The 18,958-nt window shown below is 38.9% G+C and overlaps 1 long non-coding RNA gene across 36 annotated transcripts in view; it reads left to right on the forward strand.

Annotated features, from left to right (window-relative positions):
• LOC123284789 (uncharacterized) overlaps window positions 1-18,958 on the forward strand; it is a 471,184-nt gene that overhangs the window by 223,897 nt on the left and 228,329 nt on the right. For 28 of the 36 annotated variants that reach the window (XR_011502348.1, XR_011502333.1, XR_011502323.1 and 25 more), the window contains one exon: window positions 18,134-18,290. The exons of 4 other annotated variants lie outside the window; for them this stretch is intronic. This is a non-coding gene — a long non-coding RNA (uncharacterized lncRNA). Of the gene's footprint in view, window positions 1-3,727; window positions 4,059-18,133; window positions 18,291-18,958 lie in introns of all 36 variants that reach the window. 4 more of the 36 variants (XR_011502337.1, XR_011502345.1, XR_011502349.1 and 1 more) reach the window with 2 other exon arrangements.

The following is an 18,958-nucleotide window of genomic DNA, read 5'->3' on the forward strand; positions in this document are numbered from 1 at the left end:
AAATATCTGGAGACAAATGAAAATGAAAATACAACAGGGGCTGGCCCCATGGTCTAGTGGTTAAGTTCGCATACTCTGCTTTGGTGCCCCAGGGTTTCACCAGTTCGGATCCTGGGCACAGACATGGCACCACTCATCAGATCCTGGGTGCAGACACGGCAACACTCATCAAGCCATGCTGAGGTGGCAGCTCATATAGCACAGCCAGAAGGATATATAACTAGAATATGCAACTATATATTAGGTGGCTTTGGGGAGAAGAATAAGAAGAAGAAAGAAAAAGATTGGAAACAGGTGTTAGCTCAAGTGCCAATCATTACAAAAAAAAAAGAAAAAGAACATACTGAAACATACCAACTCTTACGGGATGCAGCAAAAGTGGTCATAAGAAGGAAATTCATAGCCATACAGGCCCATCTCAACCAACAAGAAAAATCTCAAATAAGTAATCTTAAAGTACACCTAAAAGAACTAGAAAAAGAAGAACAAACAAAGCCCAAAGTCAGCAGAAGGACAGAAATAATAAAAATCAGAGCAGAAACAAATGAAATCAAAACTAAAAAACAAAAAAGCAGTAGAAAGGATTAGTGAAACTAAGAGCTGGTTCTTTGAGAAGATAAACAAAATTGACAAACTCTTATCCAGACTCACTGAAAAAAAAGAGAGAAGGCTGAAATAAATAAAATTAGAAATGAAAGAGGAAAATAACAGCAGATATTGCAGAAATACAAAGGATTATAAGAGAATACTATGAAAAACTATATGCCCACAAATTGGTTAACCTAGATGAAGTATATAAATTCTTAGATTCATACAACCTCCAAAAACTCTATCAAGAAGAAATAGAGAATCTAATAGACCAATTGCAAGTAAAGAGATTGAAATGATTATCAAAAATTTCCCAAAAACCAAAGTCCAGGACCACATGGCTTCTCTGGAGAATTCTACCAAACATTCAAAGAAGATTTAATACCTATCCTCCTCAAGCTATTCCAACAAATTGAAGAAGATATAGTGCATCCTAACTCATTCTATGAGGGCAACATTACCCTGATACCAAAACCAGAAAAGGACAACACAAAGAAGGAAAATTACAGGCCAATATCGCTGATGAAAATAGACTCAAAAATCTTCAACAAAATATTGGCAAACTGAATACAGAAATACATTAAAAGGATCATACACCATGACCAAGTGAGATTTATTCCAGGGACACAGGGATGGCTCAACATCCATCTACAAATCAATCAATGTGATACACCACTGTAAAAAAAATGAGGAATAAGAATCACGTGATCATCTCAATAGATGCAGAGAAAGCGTTTGATGAGATCCAACATCCATTTATGATAAAAACTCTGAATAAAATTGGTATAGAAGGAAAGTACCTCAACATAATAAAGATCATGTATGACAAACCCATAGCCAACATCATACTTACTGGTGAAAAACTGAAAGCCATCCCTCTGAGAACAGGAACAAGACAAGGGTGCCCACTCTTGCCACTCCTATTCAATAAAATATTGGAGGTTTTTACCAGAGAAATTAGGCAAGAAAAAGAAATAAAAGTTATCCAAATTGGAAAGGAAGAAATGAAGCTCTTGCTGTTTCCAGAGGACATGATTCTATATGTACAAGACCCTAAAGAATACATCAGAAAACTATTAGAAATAATCAACAACTGCAGCAAAGTTTCAGAGTACAGAATCAATTTTAAAAAATCAGTTGCATTTCTATGCACTAATAATGAGCTAGCAGAAAGAGAAAACAAGAATACAATTTCATTTACAATTGTAACAAAAAGAATAAAATATCCAGGAATAAGCTTAACCAAAGAGGTGAAAGACCTGTACACTGAAAACTATAAGACATTTTTTAAAGAAATCAAAGGAGACTTACAGAAGTGGAAAAATATTCCATGTTTGTTGACTGGAAGAATAAACATAGTTAAAATGTCTGTACTACCTAAAGCAATCTACAGATTCAATGCAATCTCAATTAGAACCCCAATAACACTCTTCACAGAAATAGAACACAGAATCCTTAAATTTATGTGGAACAACAAAAGACCCCAAATAGCCAAAGCAATCCTGAGAAAAAAGAACAAAGCTAAAGGCATTACAATCTCTGACTTCAAAATATACTACAAAGCAATAGTAATCAAAACAGCATGGCACAGGCACAAAAATAGACACATAGATCAGTGGAATAGAATTGAAAGCCCAGAAATAAAACCACACATCTACGGAGAGTTAATCTTCAACAAAGGAGCTGAGAACATACAATGGAGAAAGGAAATTCTCTTCAACAAATGGTATTGGGAAAACTGAACAGCCACATGCAATAGAACGAAAATAGACCATTATCTTGCACCATACACAAAAATTAATTCAAAATGGGTTAAAGACCTGAATGTAAGACCTGAAACCATAAAAATCCTAGAAGAAAATAGAGGCAGTACACTATTTGACACTGGTCTTAGCATGACATTGGTCTTTTCAAATATTATCTCTACTAGGGCAAGGGAAACAAAAGGAGAAGTGAAAAAATTGGACTACATCAGACTAAAAAGCTTCTTCAAAGCAAAGGAAACCATGAACAAAGCAAAAGAACAACCCAGAAACAGGGAGAAAATATTTGCAAATCATTTATCTGACAAGGAGTTAATCTCTAAAATATATAAAGAACACACACAACTCAACAACAAAACAAAACAATTAACGCAATCAAATAATGAGCAGAGGATATGAACGGACATTTTTCCAAAGAAGGTATATAGATGACCAACAGATACATGAAATGATGTTCAACATAATTAATTATTAGGGAGATGCAAATCAAAACTACGAGATATCACCTTACACCAATCAAAATGGCTATAATTACCAAGACAAAAAACAACAAATGTTGGAGAGGATGTGGAGAAAAGGGAACACTCATACACTACTTGTGGGAATGCATACTGGTGCAGCCACTATGGAAAATAGTATACAGATTTCTCAAAAAATTAAAAATAGAAATACTATACAATCCAGCTATCCCACTACCAGGTATTTATCCAGAGAACTTGAAATCAATGATGCAAAGAGATTTATGCACCCCTCTATTCACTGCAGAATTATTCATAATAACCAAGATGTGGAAGCAACCCAAGTGCCCTTCTACAGATGGATGGATGAAGAAGATGTGGTATTTATATATATACAATGGTATACTCAGTCATAAAAAGAAGACAACATGGATGGACCTTGAGGGTATGATGTTAAGTGAAATGAGCCAGACATAGAAAGACAAATATTGTGTGATTTCACTCATATATAGAAGATAACAAATAAATGAATAAAGAGAACAGGTTAGTGTACCAGAGGGGAAGGGGGTTGGGATTAGACAAAAGGAATAAATGGGCACATATGCATGGTGATGGACGAAAGTTAGAGTACTAGTGGTGAGCATGATGAAGTCTATTCAGAAGTTGAAAAATAATAACATACACCTGAAATTACACAATGTTTTAAACCATTATGATCTCAATAAAATTACTGGAAAAAATTTAAAAATTGACAAAACTCCTCAAATTGTACACTTCATATGGTAGGCAGACTTTCCACATGACCATGTGACCTTTCCCCCGGTGTTACTCTATCATTTTCTTACAGTATATGACAAAGAGGAGATTATTTAAATGGGCTCAGTATCATCTGTTTTAAAAGCAGAGGCTTTTCTCTAGGTTACAGAATGAGAAGTCAGAGAGCTTTGAAGCATGAGAAGAATTCATGGCACCTTTGCTGGTTTGAAGATGAAGAGGACCACATGACTGGGAATGCAGGGGCCTCTAGGATTTGAGAGCAGTCTTGGCTGACAGGCCAGCAGGGACATGGGGATCTCAGACCTACAATCGCAAGGACTTCATTCAGTTATCAACCTGCATGAGTTGGAAGTGAATTCTTCCCCAGAGCCTCCAAATAAGAACCCAGCCTGGCTGACATTTTTATTTCAGGCTTGTGAGACCCTAGAGAACCAAGCTGAGCCCACCTTGACATCTGACCAACTGTAAGATAGTAAGTAGGAGCTGTTTTAAACCATTACCTGTGTGGTAACTTGTCATTCAGGAATAGAAAACTAACACACTTATGATGATTTAAGAATTTCACTGTATGTACATATTCCTTTCTCCCTCTGTGTGTACATGTGTATGTATCTATGTGTGTGTGTGCATCTATGTGTGTGTGTGTGTGTCTATCCCAAGGACTTCTGTGAATTTAGAAACACATTGGTTTTTAAGAGAAAATGTATGATAGAAGGTGAGTTTATCTCATGGATGCAGAGTAAGAGGCCTCTGCTTCCACTGCTGATGAGGTATAAGAAATGGATATGACACAGTGTTCTTAAATAAAGCTCTTTGCATTACTGGAAAAAATAAATGTATGTTTAAGGACTCTTATATTTTTGTTTCTCTAAATAGGCTCTTCCCCAATTTTCCTATAGCTAACATTTATTGAGCTCTTACTGTATACCAGCCACAGTTTTAGGCAATGTCCGCACATTAACTCATAGAATCTTCACAACAACCCTATGAGGTAGGTAGGTATTTTCATCACCTCCAGTTTACAGATAACTCACTCCAGGTGAGAGGCAGTCTGCTTCTGGAGCTCTGGCTTTTAACCACAACGCCATACCTTGCCCCCCCAAAAGTGGAGTCATTCTTGTGTGTCTCCCTCACACCTCAAATCCAATCAATCAGGATGTCCTAATGGCTCTACCTACTAGGCATATCCCACCCCATTCAGAGCCACCATCATGTCTCATCTGGACCATTGGGACAGCCCCCTCCTGCTGTCCCTGCTTCTGACCTTTGCTTCCATCTCCCATGGTCCTTTGTCCAGAAGATTGCCAAATCACCTCATTTCTCTCCTCTGCGTAAAACCCTCTGATGGCTTCAACAATACTTAAAATAAAGATCTCACAATAGTTTTCAGGGAACATTTAGCAGTGTCTGGAGATATCTTTGGTTGTCATTACCTGGGGGTGGGGATGCTAGTGGCATCATGTGGGTAGAGATCAAGGATGCTACTAAGCATTCTACGATGCACATGATATCACGCCAAAACAAAGAATTATTCAGCTCCCAATCACAGCAGTGCTGAGGTGGGAACCTCTACTTTATGCCAAACATAGCAACACATTCAAAGCTTATATCAAAATACACTTTCAAGCCTAGTGTTTAAGAGTTCCTGGACTCTCATCAGACTGCCCTGGGGATACAGCAAGTTGCCAGCCAGGGAACTCATAAACTAGGCTTTACTCTAGCATGGAGCAGAGAGCTCTCTCTGGGAGTAGAGACCTTCACTTTGAGCTGAGTCTGAGATCCTTAGATTCTGCAAGTGGTAAATTGAATTTTGCATAGTGATGAGTAAGGAGAGGAACTTTCTTCAAAGATATTATAAAGAAATAGCTGCTGCTGCTTTGACCTCAGGAATATCTGCTTTTCTGATGCTTCCTATGGTTCCTGATCATTGCTTAGATTAATTTAATGTCCTCATCCATGCTGGAAATGTTAATGGTTAACATGATAGCACATCTGTATAAGGATCAATTTTTAATAACATTTTTCTCATAGAATAATACAAGCTTAATATAAAAATGATTGAAAGATAATTTTTAAAAAATTAAAAATCTAAAAAACATAGGAAAAGAGAAATAAAAAAAGCTATAATCCCAGTACCCAGAAATAATCACTGATAATATTTTGGTGTGTGTGTGTGCGTGCAGGCTATATTTTATCATGAACATTCTCTCATGTCATTAAAATTTTAAAAAACATTGTATAATATTTTATCTTATGGCAATGTTGTTGACTTTCAGATTCTTCCTAATTTTTATCCTTAAGATTGATGACATTCACCTTACTGATCAGTTGTGAGAATGAAAAGAGAGACTGTTTACTTACCAAACATTAATGAGGCATTTTCTATGTGTCAGACGTTGTACTAAGTGCTGTGTGTAAGAGATGAGTACAATAGGATTTCTGCATTCAAGATGAATCAAAGAGCAGTGGTGGGTGTTGTGTGGGCAGAGGGCAGATAAGAAGTTGCTGCTAGGGTCTGGCCCAGTGGTGTAGTGGTTAAGTTTGTGTGCTCCATTTTGGTGGCCCAGCGTTCGCAGGTTCAGATACTGGGTGCAGACCTACATACCACTCATCAAACCATGCTGTGGCAGAGTCACATATACAAAGTAGAGGAAGATTGGCACATATGTTGCTCAGGGACCATCTTTCTCAAGCAAAAAGAGGAAGATTGGCAGCAGATGTTAGCTCAGGGCCAATCTTCCTCACACACACACACACAAAAGAAGTTGGTACCAGCTTCTGAGGAGGCTCCTGGGAATCACCTGCTATGGTGGTGAACACAGCAAATGAAACCATTTGTGGTGTCCTCCCTGTAACCCAGAAACTTCTCATGCTTACGAAGTCTAGCAGTTTCAGTGTATACATTTATTTAACATTTATTGCAAATAATACTATGATGCAGTTTTCTTTTACCTGTCTTAGTGTACATCTCTGCTTAGTTCCTTAAAATAAATCTGTAAAATAAGATTGAATTAGTCAAAAGTGATGGCATTTTTAAGATTCTTAATAAACATTTGCAATACTTTCCCAGAAAGGTTATATGAATTTACCTGCCCCTATTGCCCAGTAGTAAATAAAAATGCCTCCCTCACCGCACCCTTGGCAATATTGGTTCATTACATCATCATCAAAGAAAGCTGATTCCAGTCTTCCTATGCCAAACGGTCATTTACATTGACATTATTTCTGCCATCTCCCAGCTCCTCGTTCTACGATCTCCACTTCATTTCAGAGGAGAAAGCTGGAGTTTGATTTTCCGTAATCCATTTCCTCATGGGCTCCCAGGTTAGAGTTAGCTCATGAAGGATGAGGTGAGAAACTGATTGATATTCAGAGGGCAGAGGAGATAGAAAGTAGATTTCTTCTCCAGAAGCAGTGGCGGTTGGTGTGTGGGCAGAAAGCAGATGAGAAGTTGGCACCAGCTTCCAAGGAGGCTCCTGGGAATCACTTGCTTTTGTGGTGAGCAACAGAAATGAGACCATTTGCAGTACCCTCTCCCTAATCCAGAAACTCTTCACTTTCATTGAGCCCCACTCCCTTGCCTGTTCAAAGGGTGTGTGGGCCTCTAAATTCCTATGCTGAAAAACTTTACTACTTGGATTATGTATTAGTCTCCTAGGGCTGCCATAACAAATGACCACAGGCTGTGGGGCTTAAGCAACAGAGATTTGTTTCTCACAGTTCTGGAAGCTGGGATGTCTAAGATCAAGATTACAGTCAATTTGATTCCTGGTGAGAGCTGTCTTCCTGGCTTGTAGATGGTCACCTTCTTACTGTGTGCTCATGTGGTGAAGAAAGGGAGAGAAGGAGAGAGTGAGAGAGACAGAGAGAGCAAGATTGCTTGTAGTCTTCTCATAAGAGCACTAACATCATTGTGAGGGCCCCATCTTCACGGCCTCATATAACTCTAATTGCACTCCAAATGCCTCACCTCACAAATACCATCACTTTGGGGGTTAGGGCTTCAACATATAAATTTTGAAAGGACTCAATTCAGTCCATAACAGTTACCTAGAGTGTATTTTTTTATGGTCAGTAAAATTTTTATTTTATTATACATAAAAATGTGTTCATGCACAGTGGAGATGATCTGCTATCAATTTAGTGTGTATTTCTCCCTTTCTCATATCATATACATGGGTCGTGTTACATGTATTATACATATTATATTGCACTTTAACATTGATTTGTGTGTTTATTCCACAAACCTTTAAAAATTGCTGGTCTATGCTGGTCATTGTGGCCAGTGATGAAGAGTAAGTGGTAAGAGGGATCTGGCATTTGACTTTACAGAGCTAAGTCTAATATAGATTAAAGTTCTTTTCCAGGTTGCACTATCTTGCAAATGCTTCGGTGAATATTGTTTACATCTAACTCTGCACCTAACTGGCATCTACGTTTTAAGAAAAATTATGTCAGTGTATCTACAAGCTAGCATGCACTTTCTAGTTTCTTTCATACATTAATAGTCTGTTGGCACCTTCTTTAAGACAGTCACTTCCTTGGGGACGAGATACATGTGTCACGAGTCTTTACATGCTGTGCACCTTTCACAGAGTCCCATGCATAGTACACATTTCATGATAGTGGTTGAACGAATGATACTCCCTTTAATTATCATAATAAACATCTGAGAAAGGTGTTGACATTCCTGTATTAGTCAGCTCAGGGTACAATAACAAGATGCCAAAGACTAAGTGGCTTAAACAACAGAGATTTATTTTCTCTCACAGTTTTGGCGGCAGGAAGTCCGAGATCAGGGTGGTAGCATGGTCATATTCTGATGAGAGCCCTCTTCCTGGCTTGTAGATGGCTGTCTTCTCACTGTGTCGTCACATGGTAAGGAGAGAGAGAAAGTGAACTCTCCGATGACTCTTCTTCTAAGGGCACTAATCCTATTGAAGCAGGGCCCTACCCTTATGACCTCATATAATCATAATTTATGATAAGTAAAGGTCCTATCTCCAGACACAGTCACACTGAGAGGGCTACAACGTGTGATTTTGGAGAGATACAGTAGCCTTCCCCCATTATCCATGGGGGATACATTCCAAGACCCCTAGTGGATGCCCGAAATCACAGAGAGCACTGAACTCTACATACACTGTGTTTTTTTGTATATAGACATACCTATGATAAAGCTTAGTTTATAAATTAGGCACAGTAAGAGATTAACAACAATAACTTCCCTTTGGCATACCTAGCTTTCCAGCATCACTACTTTTGCTCTTTGGGGCCATGAGTAAGTAAAATAAGGGTTACTTGAATACAAGCACTGAGATACCACAAATGTTGATCTGCTAACCCAGATGGCTACTAAGTGACTAACAGGCGTGTTGCGTATACAGTGTGGATCTGCTGGAGAAAGGGACGACTGACATCCTGGGTGGGATGGAGTGGGAGAGCGCAAGATTTCATCGTGCTTCTCAGAATGATGTGCAATTTAAAACTTATGAATTGTTTATTTCTGGAATTTTCCATTTAATATTTTTGGACCAGAGTTGATCATGGGTAACTGAAACCATGGAAAGCAAAACCATGAATAAGGGGGATCTACCGTACATTCAGTCCATAGCAATTCTCATTTTACAGGTAGAAAATTGAACTGTGACGGGATGTCAACTGTGCTTGATTCCAAATGCTGACTCCTTCTGTTTGGTAGTGGCTCCCTAGAGACTGATAGGAGAAGGATTTTAGAGACACATTTGAGCTCAGATGGAAGCGGGGCATAAGTGAGTTATATATGTATAAGTATGGAGCCAGACCAAGTGGCAGGTGACACATGTTTGCCATCACTGTGCTTAGCATTACACAGCATTATCTTAACCTTTAATGCTTATAACCTGCAAGGCAAGCATTTTATTTGCCATTTTACAATGACTGACTTAAAGCTAGAGAGTTTAAATACTTTACTAGAGGGCAGCTGAAGGTAGAGCTTCTATCTGAACTGGCTTCAGTGACTTTTCATGGTACAACTGAATTAACTTGAATTCCTCTAATATTGAGGATTTTGTCAGTTCCTCATGTCACAATACATTTCAAAAAACACATGCATTAGTCAAATCACAGTGTTAAAGTAGAAGCATGATTAACCCTTAAGTGCATCAAAACCTACTGTTTTTTTTAAATTAATAGTGAAATTTGTCAATAAGATGTTACTAGAACGCCAAATATATAAAATAAATGAAAAGCAGAGTTGAAGAGGACAAAGACTCTCCTTTGCCACCCTCAGAGCCCTGGAAATATCTCCAAGAAATCCCAGAATTCCATGGAACATGGTTTATAAACCACTGATCCAGCTCACCCTCCTTACTCAGTTGAGAAAGGCACAAATTACTTGCTGAAGGTCACACAGCTAATTAACAGCAGGGTCCAGCATGTAGTTCTGGCCTCTTGACTCCTAATCCAATGCTGCTTCTAATACACAGGTGTTGAAATATTTTTAAAAATCATCTGTGACTTTGAGGCACCAGGATCTTCTGGAATCATAACTGAATTATGTAGGACACGTTAGGTTTCCTGAAAATCCCTGAGGAAACAAAGGGAAATGGGAAAAACACTGTGGGATTGACTGCAAACAATTGAAATTCTTCTCAGTTAAATGTCGAGATGAAAAGGCCAAAACAAGCACACTTCTGCAAAGAGGAGAAATGAAAAGTCGTGTCAGAAAGCTTTACAGATGTCGATATTCTGCTGAGAAGACTTAGTTCCAGAAGAAAAGAAAAGTTATGGTTACTGAGCACAGACCAGCATTTGGTTTCAGTATGATGTCCAGTCTGACTCTGAGTGACCCTGATGTGTGTTTAATGAATATTTCAGAGGTTCCTACAGAGTTGAAGGACTTTAGAGGTCAATGAAACCCCTCTACTGCTTGAGGAAGGAATCCTCTCCATAGCAACTAACATTTAGTTAGACCACAACTTTTATACCTTGTTGATTAGCTCTGAATACTAGAAAGATCATATTTATACAGAGCTAAAAAAAGGAAAACGAAAACAGTTTCCTTGAAATTAAATTCACCTCTTTTAATTTTCCCAATAAGCCATTTGTAAGGTATGATAGTCATCATTTTGCAGATGAGAAAAATGAGACTCAGAAAAGTTGGGCAATTGGCCTTGTGATGCATAGCTAATTATATCATAACTAGAGTTGAACCTAGGTCTGCCTAACGTCTTCCCACTGTGTGGCAGAGACCATGAATAGTGAGTACAAGTATTCATATTCTCCTTTCCTTTATTGGCAACAGCTTGAAAATATTTTCTAGACTCTTACTCAGCTCAAATGAGCCCAGGAAACTGATTTATGGCCAATGTGAGCAGAAGTGATTGGAGTTATGTCCCGACCTATCCCTAAAAAGCACCTGTTTCCTTCCACTGGCAGGAAAAAGAAAGCTCTGAGGATCTTGAAGAGGATGGAGCCACAAGATGAAAGGAGTTTGGGTCTTTGAATAACTTCATGGAGCTAAGCCCCTCTCCCAAACCACGCCTCATTCTTCCTACTCTGCTTCAGATTATTAACCAGTCATTGTTTCCAATTGTGACTAGAGAGTAGAGGACCCAGGAGATGTTTGCATAAAGCCTCCTTTAGCTCCTACAATCGAACACCAGAAGATGGCTATAATAGGTCCAGGGCTAATCTAGCCAACACTGTGGCATTGTTCTTCACGGTAGAACTTTTACCAGATCACCTAATGCATAACCATGGGCTGAAGTACATATCTGGATTCCCCTCACACTCTGCCATAATTGACAAACAACTGCGATGCAGGATGTGCAGAGCTACCAGACCCCTCCCACATTAAAGACTAAAAAGCTCATTCTCTCAGGGTGAAGGAAGTGTTGACAACTCAGCTTGCATTTGAATCTCATTCAAGAGATGGCTCTTGGATGAAAAAAGCCACCTTACATAAGATCATAACCCCTTTCCAGGCGCACTGTTTATTAAATGACTGGTCCCATGCTGGGTTATAAAAGCTGCAGCCCCCTAGCAAAATTCAGGACAATTTTGTAGGGTTATTCCAGCTCCAGATCTGCCTTCACCATGCTCCCCACCCACCATGGGATTGGCAGAAGTATCTTTTGTCACTGTATCACATCCCAATATCTCTTTTTCCTCCATCCTGTTGGAAACACCAGAGGTATCCAAACCTTATAATTAATTAAAAAATGATTTTAAATGACAAATATATTCCCAAAAGCATGCCCTCAGGATAATTGAGGAACAATTTGCTCCATGAAAGGAGAGAGATGATGGTATGCTCAAAGCCATGTGCCTCCAGAGTATTTCAGAACTGCTTTAATTTCCCTTTTGATATTCAGCCCACTCACCCAAGCACTGCCTGGTAATGCTGTGCTTAGATTTAGTAGGAAACAATTGTTCTATCTCAAATATCGTGTGACCTGTGACCCTATTACACCTGCTTCTTATCATCAGAATTATCCAATTCCTCTCGGACACCTCTTCTGCATCTGGTACACACTTTCCATCATTGTTCACATCGTATTATCATAGTCAATTGATTCAAATTGTGATTATCCATTTAGATGTTCTTCTCCAGTAATCTAGGAATTCCTCAAAGACAAATAAATTTAGTGCCTTATTTACTTCTGAACTCCCCAGTCTCCAGCATTAGGTGTTCCTCAAGAATGACTTCTTCACTGTTGACAGGATGAATTTACACTACACTGCTAGACATACAAAGGCCAGTTGCAATGACTTAATTTAGCAATGCTCACTTGTTATCTTGTTAAAAATAAACACATAAAATTGAAAACTTTATAAAACCCAACCTTTCACAAAGTTGGGCAAGATAATATTAACGTAAAAATATACTCTGTTCATCTCAAAAGGGACAGGCTTTACATAAGAACAGAAGTTAGCCTGGAGAAGAGTTTAAAGAAGGAATTTTCCCTCTAATTTTGTCTGGAATAGATCTATTTCTATGCATCCTATCACCCCCATCCAAGTAGAAACCACCGTCATCTTAACCATGGCCTGGTGCCATATCCTCTTAACTTGTCCACTCACATGTACTTGGGGCTTTCTCTAACCTGCTCTTTGCTCTGTAGCTAGAATACTATTTTAAAAATACCTATCTGGTCATTTTAGACACACCCCTTCCCCTCTTTAGTATGTCATATGAACCTCCTTGTGGCACTGGCCCTCCTTTCAGGGCTCATCTCTCACACCATTCCCTCAGTCTCAGTATCCCAGCCACACTAGCTGTCCTTCTATTCTTTCCACGAGATTTATGCTCTTGCTGACCCCTCCTCCAGGAACCCTCTTCTTCCCAACCCTGCTGCACTCATTTGTACTTATCCAGCAGGTATCAACGTTCACAGGGAAACTTATCTGATATTTTTGGATAGGTTTGAATCCTAGGATAGGGGTATTAACACCTCACACTCTAAGTCTACAGAATCTATAATGAGGACTATGTGATTTTCCTTCTTAGCCCAATACAGGAACTAGCACATAACAGGTACACAGTAAATACATGTGTACAGAAAGAAAAATAGAAAGAATGAAAGAAAAGAAAAAGGAAAGAAGAAAGGCAGGAAGGAAAGGAGGAAGAAGGAAATTTAGGAAGACATTAAAATGAGTAAATTGAAGGTTATCTCATAACTTTACACTTTTGTCAAAACGAAGCTGAAAGGATTTCTACTACAGCCTACAATCTCTCTGATAAATTCAATTGAGCTTGGAATCTGGAGGGCCTTGCAGAGTCACACTTGGTGCTCCATTCTTCCTAGAATCTGTGGCCTTCTCTAAATCCATGGTCTCATTTCTACTCTCAAGCAGTTGGCTCCAAGATAGAACTGGAGACGATCTGGATATTCCTTAAAAAAAAATAAATAGGAAAGAACAAAAGGCCCAGATGATGGGTGTGTGAAGTCAAAACAAACTCTTGAAGAAGACATACTTGAATCCAAGTAAAATAGAGCAGAATCTGCTATAGCTGAGAGGAAAAGTGTGTTAATCTGGGAGGGCAGGGACACACTGAACTATGAAATTTGGTATCTCACAAATAGTTTCAAAGGTCAAAGTTATACAAACAGGAAACCCTACAGAGAATGGAAAATCTCATGACTGGATGCTTGTGTCATTAATTGCTGAACTCCAAGTTACCCTAGTGAACGATTATATAATTTTTGCTCTGGGCATGGATGTGGCAGTGCCTTAAAATAAACAAGACAGTCAATTAGAGTTAATCTCTTAAAAAAATTACTCTGCCAAGACAAGCAGTAGAAAGTAGAAACAAAAATAAAATAGTGTTGAGGGACAAGGGATACATTTCTGAGTCCAATAGTCATCACTAATTTAGTAATTCATATGGTCATATTGCTAATCTGTTCATCCATCCATCTAGTCTGAATCCCTCTGTTCCTGGAGATTGGTTAGACAGGCTAGGGCACTGCCAGTGGATTGTGTCTTAGCTGCAAAGTTCTAAACAAGGAATGGTTCAAGATGGTCTAAGCAAGGGGAGCCAGGTTTAAAAGCCAGAGGCTGAATGAAACACTAATTCCAAAGGAGAGAATATAGAATGTTGAGGAAGTCCCACAGGAAATGTATCTAGACACTTGTAGGTGTCTTCATACACTCATGAGTGTTTTGGCTTCTCCTTAAGGGCTATCATGTGTGTATTATATGAGCTTGAGCAGGTTAAACTACCTTTAAAACTCGGGTGTTGAGATGGATATATCTGTTCATCCATTATCCTGCCATCCATCCAAGCTTTCATATATCCAACCACCTATTTAGTTCAACAAGCTGGATTAGGAGGAATTGACCGAGGCACAGCAAAGTGCCTGTTGACTCAGCCCTGTTCACCTGTATTCATGCAGCAAATGCCACCAAAATTTATAGAAAGACCAACCAGTCTGTACTGTAGAATTGGCTCCATTCTTATAATCTGTTATCTAAGACTGTATTGTAAGAGATAGGATGACTTTTCATGGTAATTAGACAGGCTAGTTGGTGCAATTCAATAACAATACTTTGGTTTCTTCACCTGTAAAGTGGAGCTAACGCTAAAACCTACCTCATAGGGCTATTGTGAGGGGCAAATGATTTAACAAATGTAAATTGTTGTTTGCACTACTATTTCTTCTAAGCATACCTATAGACAAATAGTAATTTATATTTAAAGAGTGCTATCATAGATAGTACTTCATTCGATTTTCCCAGAACCCTTGCGAATAAAGTGCATTTCTTCTCATTGCATAGATTAGAAAGCATCTAACAACGTTTTTCACTCTTTCTAAAATAATTAAGCTTCCCCAGAGCAGGGCTGGGGATTAGTCCCACCTAGTCTTCCTAGTATGCCTAGTACACAGAAAACAACCAATAAAAATCAGTTGAGCAATTGAAGTCTCAAAATCCTCCTGGATGCTCCTCTGATGCTCCTGAACATCCCGAACAGAGGATGCTCCTCTGTTCTACACCTTTTCTGTCACTTCCCTGGTTTAGTTCTCGTCATCTCTCCTCTGGATCATTGCCACAGTCACCTCACTGGACTCAGCTGCCACATCCATTTTTCTCTAATGCATTCAGAGGCATCTTTTCACAATTAAATTTGACCACACAGTTTATAAAACCCTCAATGACTCACCATCTCAACAAGATGAAGCCCTTAAACCTCAGCCTTGCTCACAAGGCTCTTTGCAAGGGGCACTGCCCCTTTCTCAGCTTGCTTTCCCCAGCTAGACTTTTAGGCTCCCTGCATTGAAAAGTTTTAAGTTTCTCCAATGGTGGGCCTGATTCTTTTTTTTTTTTTTTATTTTGTTTCCATCTTTTAAACAGGATATACAGGTGGATAAAAAATTGTTCATTCCCTGTCTCCAGTGAGTTTTAAGCCTAGGATGGAAGAAAGACCTATGGAAAATAGCTATTATACAATGTAAGAAGTGCTAGAAGAGAAGTGTATATATATACCACATTATAGGATAACCTTAGTTAATTTTTCTGCATCCCATCTGCAGATGGCTCACCACGGTAGCCAGTCATCCTGGGAAGGATTAATGGCAATAGCTGGGACTGTATTGAGCATTTTCAGTACATTGTATCCATATTTCAGTCTTTGCAACAACATATGAAGGCTGAATGATAATTTAATTCTACAGATTACAAAACCGAAGTTCAAAATATGTTAAGTAACTTTGCTAAGATCGACCAACTTGTATGTACAGAGTTGTGATTTAAATTCAAATAGGTGCATTTCTACAGAGAAACATATAAGCACCAAATCTCACTCATGAGGGGCATCACTAACTCCCTTTAACTTAACCCCACCTTCTGCCCCTAGGCCACCCTTACCAAATTCTAGTCTACCTGTGAAAGGTAGCATATTTCAATTCCCAGGGATTTTAGAAAGCTCTCCGGGTGATGCTGAAAGATTCCCTCCTAAACACTATTCCACATTCTACACCTCATCAAGAATTGGTTTAAACCATTTTCTGGCTTAGTTTAATGGATGTTGGACTAGAGAATATAAAAGTGATTATTTTGGAATATGAGAGATTATGAGACCTGAGAGGGGCTTCCATAGGTGGATCCTGGAGAGATTTGGAAGCTTAGATGGAAGCATCAGGCATCAATAGGCAGGAGAAGCAGTGCCAAAAGGCACCTGGGAAACACTGTTCACGTTGAAATGTTTGATTTCTTTACTCATCTGCTTTCTCCTTAGGCTGTAAGCTCCTTGGAGGGGGGCCATGTCTTAACTGAGCTAGACGCAGTCTCCATGGGACATGCCAGTGCACTATCATATGCCCTGAGAGGGTTTGTGGGATCCTGCCTCTGCCTCCCAATACAGCCTCACTTCATAACACTCACCTCCTTACTCACTATGCATGTTCCCAACACATCAGCCTTCTATCAGTTTCTGTAATATGCTAAACTCCCCTCCACTTTAGAATCTTAAGGTGCTGTTACCTCTGTCTGAGATTATCCTCACCCCATTCACAGGGACAACTCCCACTTCTTGTTAGGTTTCAGATCAAATCCTTCCCTGATATAGCCTTCATTTTGCTCTCCTTTTACACATTGTTAGAGAACATTGTATTTTTTTCACAGCACTTACACAGTTTTAAACTAAAAACTTATTTAGTAATCCCTTGCTCATTATCTGCTTCTTGCACTAGACTGAACTCTCCATGATGTCAGGAGATTGTCTAGTTAGCTGTAGCACTCTTAGTGCTTGTCACAGTGCCAAAGACATACAAGGTGCTCATTGCTTGTTGAATAAATGTGTTTCAGTAGGTTACATGCCAAAAATTATGATTTTCATTGGGATAAGTAAGTGTACATGAATTTATGGTCGTCATTTTAGAAACAAAGAATATAAAACGGACTGGGAATTTGTAGTGCAGAGAAGAGAGGGATTGTAAGTGATATGCACCAGCCACTGTATTAAAGGGAATAGGCATTGCTTTTTGTTTAATCAAAAATTTAATGTAATCATGTGTCAAGTGCTTTCTGTGCAATCTAATATATGGGTAAAGACCATTGCTGAGTTGACAGTATTAGATATTCCTAGATACAGCCTACCATAGCATATAGCCCAAAAAAAGGCAGAAAATTCTAATTAAGAGGCTCGTGTAGCTGAAATAGTGGATGCAGAGTTTAGAGTTGTTTATTAATAATGGTGATTGTGTGTTTGCATATTATGTTTTACAATTCACACAACATTTTCTCAACCAATCATCAATTCTCTTGATCCTGAGGCTGTAAATATATAATGAGTTACACTGACACATTCCTCTTGAAAGTGGAGATCCATTAGCACTCAGCCTTAGGAGCCATTTGCATGAGGGCTGGGATTGGCAATGGGGGCTGAGAGGACCATGTCACCAGTGCATATTCTCAAAAAGTTAAATTTAGTTTTTTAAAGTTTTATCTACAAATGGAGGTCACTCTGTGTGTGTATGTGCATGTGTGTGTGTGTTTATTTTTCATAATCTAGTCTTACTATTTCTTAATCTTTTAATATAAGGGAATCATCAAAAATTGGGCAAAGCCTGGGTCACTGAGAGGCACTGTGTCCTCAGTCCCTTATAAATTGAAAGGAAAGGACACATTCAAAGACCCTGGGACCAGCGGGGCCTGAACTTCTCCTTCTTCTGGCCCCCAAGCTCTCCAGGAGCATGAGCATTGCACTCATTTTTAAATCACAGCTGCCATGCTTCTCAGCTTCGTGAATGCTGGTGAATAATTTCACCTCTCTGGGTCTCAGTTTCTTCGTCTATGAGATGGCAATGCAAATTTAAGTTCACGATCCCTTTTGCACAATTCTGAAATCCAGAAAGTCCTGGAATCGGAAAGGTATTTTTTATGAGTTTGGAGCAAAGGCTCTTCTGGCAGCAAAATCTTTGCTGAATTGACACATAACTATTTAAGTCACCATTTATCATACTTAGTTTCAATATTCACAATGTTAGAGGCAGAAATATTCATGTGATTATGCTGAAATGTTATGTAGTTTACAGTATATATACTTTGCTATTTTTCTAGGGCCATCAACCTCTGAATCTCAACAACCAACAGGCCCCAGGAGCTTCAGGTGAGGGACAGTGGCCCTGCTCCTGCCTGATGTGCTTCTGGGGTTTGAAGAAGGTAGAGTCTCTGGCTCGTAGTAAGAACTCAACAAGTGGTAGCCCTCATTTACAAGGTATTCTTTTGACTCTCACCCACTAAATGCTAGCACTCTTGCCCCTTCCCTGGTTATCGAGTTAGTAAACTTCCGGCTTTGGATCAAACTTTCATTCTCCTTTAGCAAATGCTATCTTAGCTGAGGATTGTCAGAAATCCAGGGAGTTTCTTCTTCAGCTCCAATTGTTTCTGCCAGACCAAAGAAAATTGTGAGCACTAACATCACCGGGACTCTCCCCATTGTTGTTTCAGTAAGACTCCTACATCCACTCCTTTATGTCTTCCTCTGCATAGTTTAAGCAGAAGAGAGCAGAGTGGGAAACTACAGGAGAAAATTATGCCTTTTCAAAAATGAGTTTGTCATCTTTGCCCAACACTAGTTTCTTCTTAGTAGGTAGGTAGTTAATTCATTCATTCATGTATTTAACATTCATCCCTCTTTTGTTGATTCATTTTATTATTCATTCATTCATTCATTTAATCATGTATTCATTATTTTTCTCATATAGTAATTTAACAAACAAAATCAAAATCATTACTGGTCTTCATTGATTCTGTTTATAAAATGACCAAAAAGACCAAAGAGAGAAATAGAAAATTAAGTTCGTCTGGTTTATCAGGTTCTTTTTCTTTTGTTTGTTCATTTTTGGTGAAAGTATATGGGTGAAAAAATTGCATATTTAACTT

This window comes from Equus asinus, chromosome 3 (assembly GCF_041296235.1).
Source record: "Equus asinus isolate D_3611 breed Donkey chromosome 3, EquAss-T2T_v2, whole genome shotgun sequence".
Lineage (NCBI taxonomy): Eukaryota > Metazoa > Chordata > Mammalia > Perissodactyla > Equidae > Equus > Equus asinus.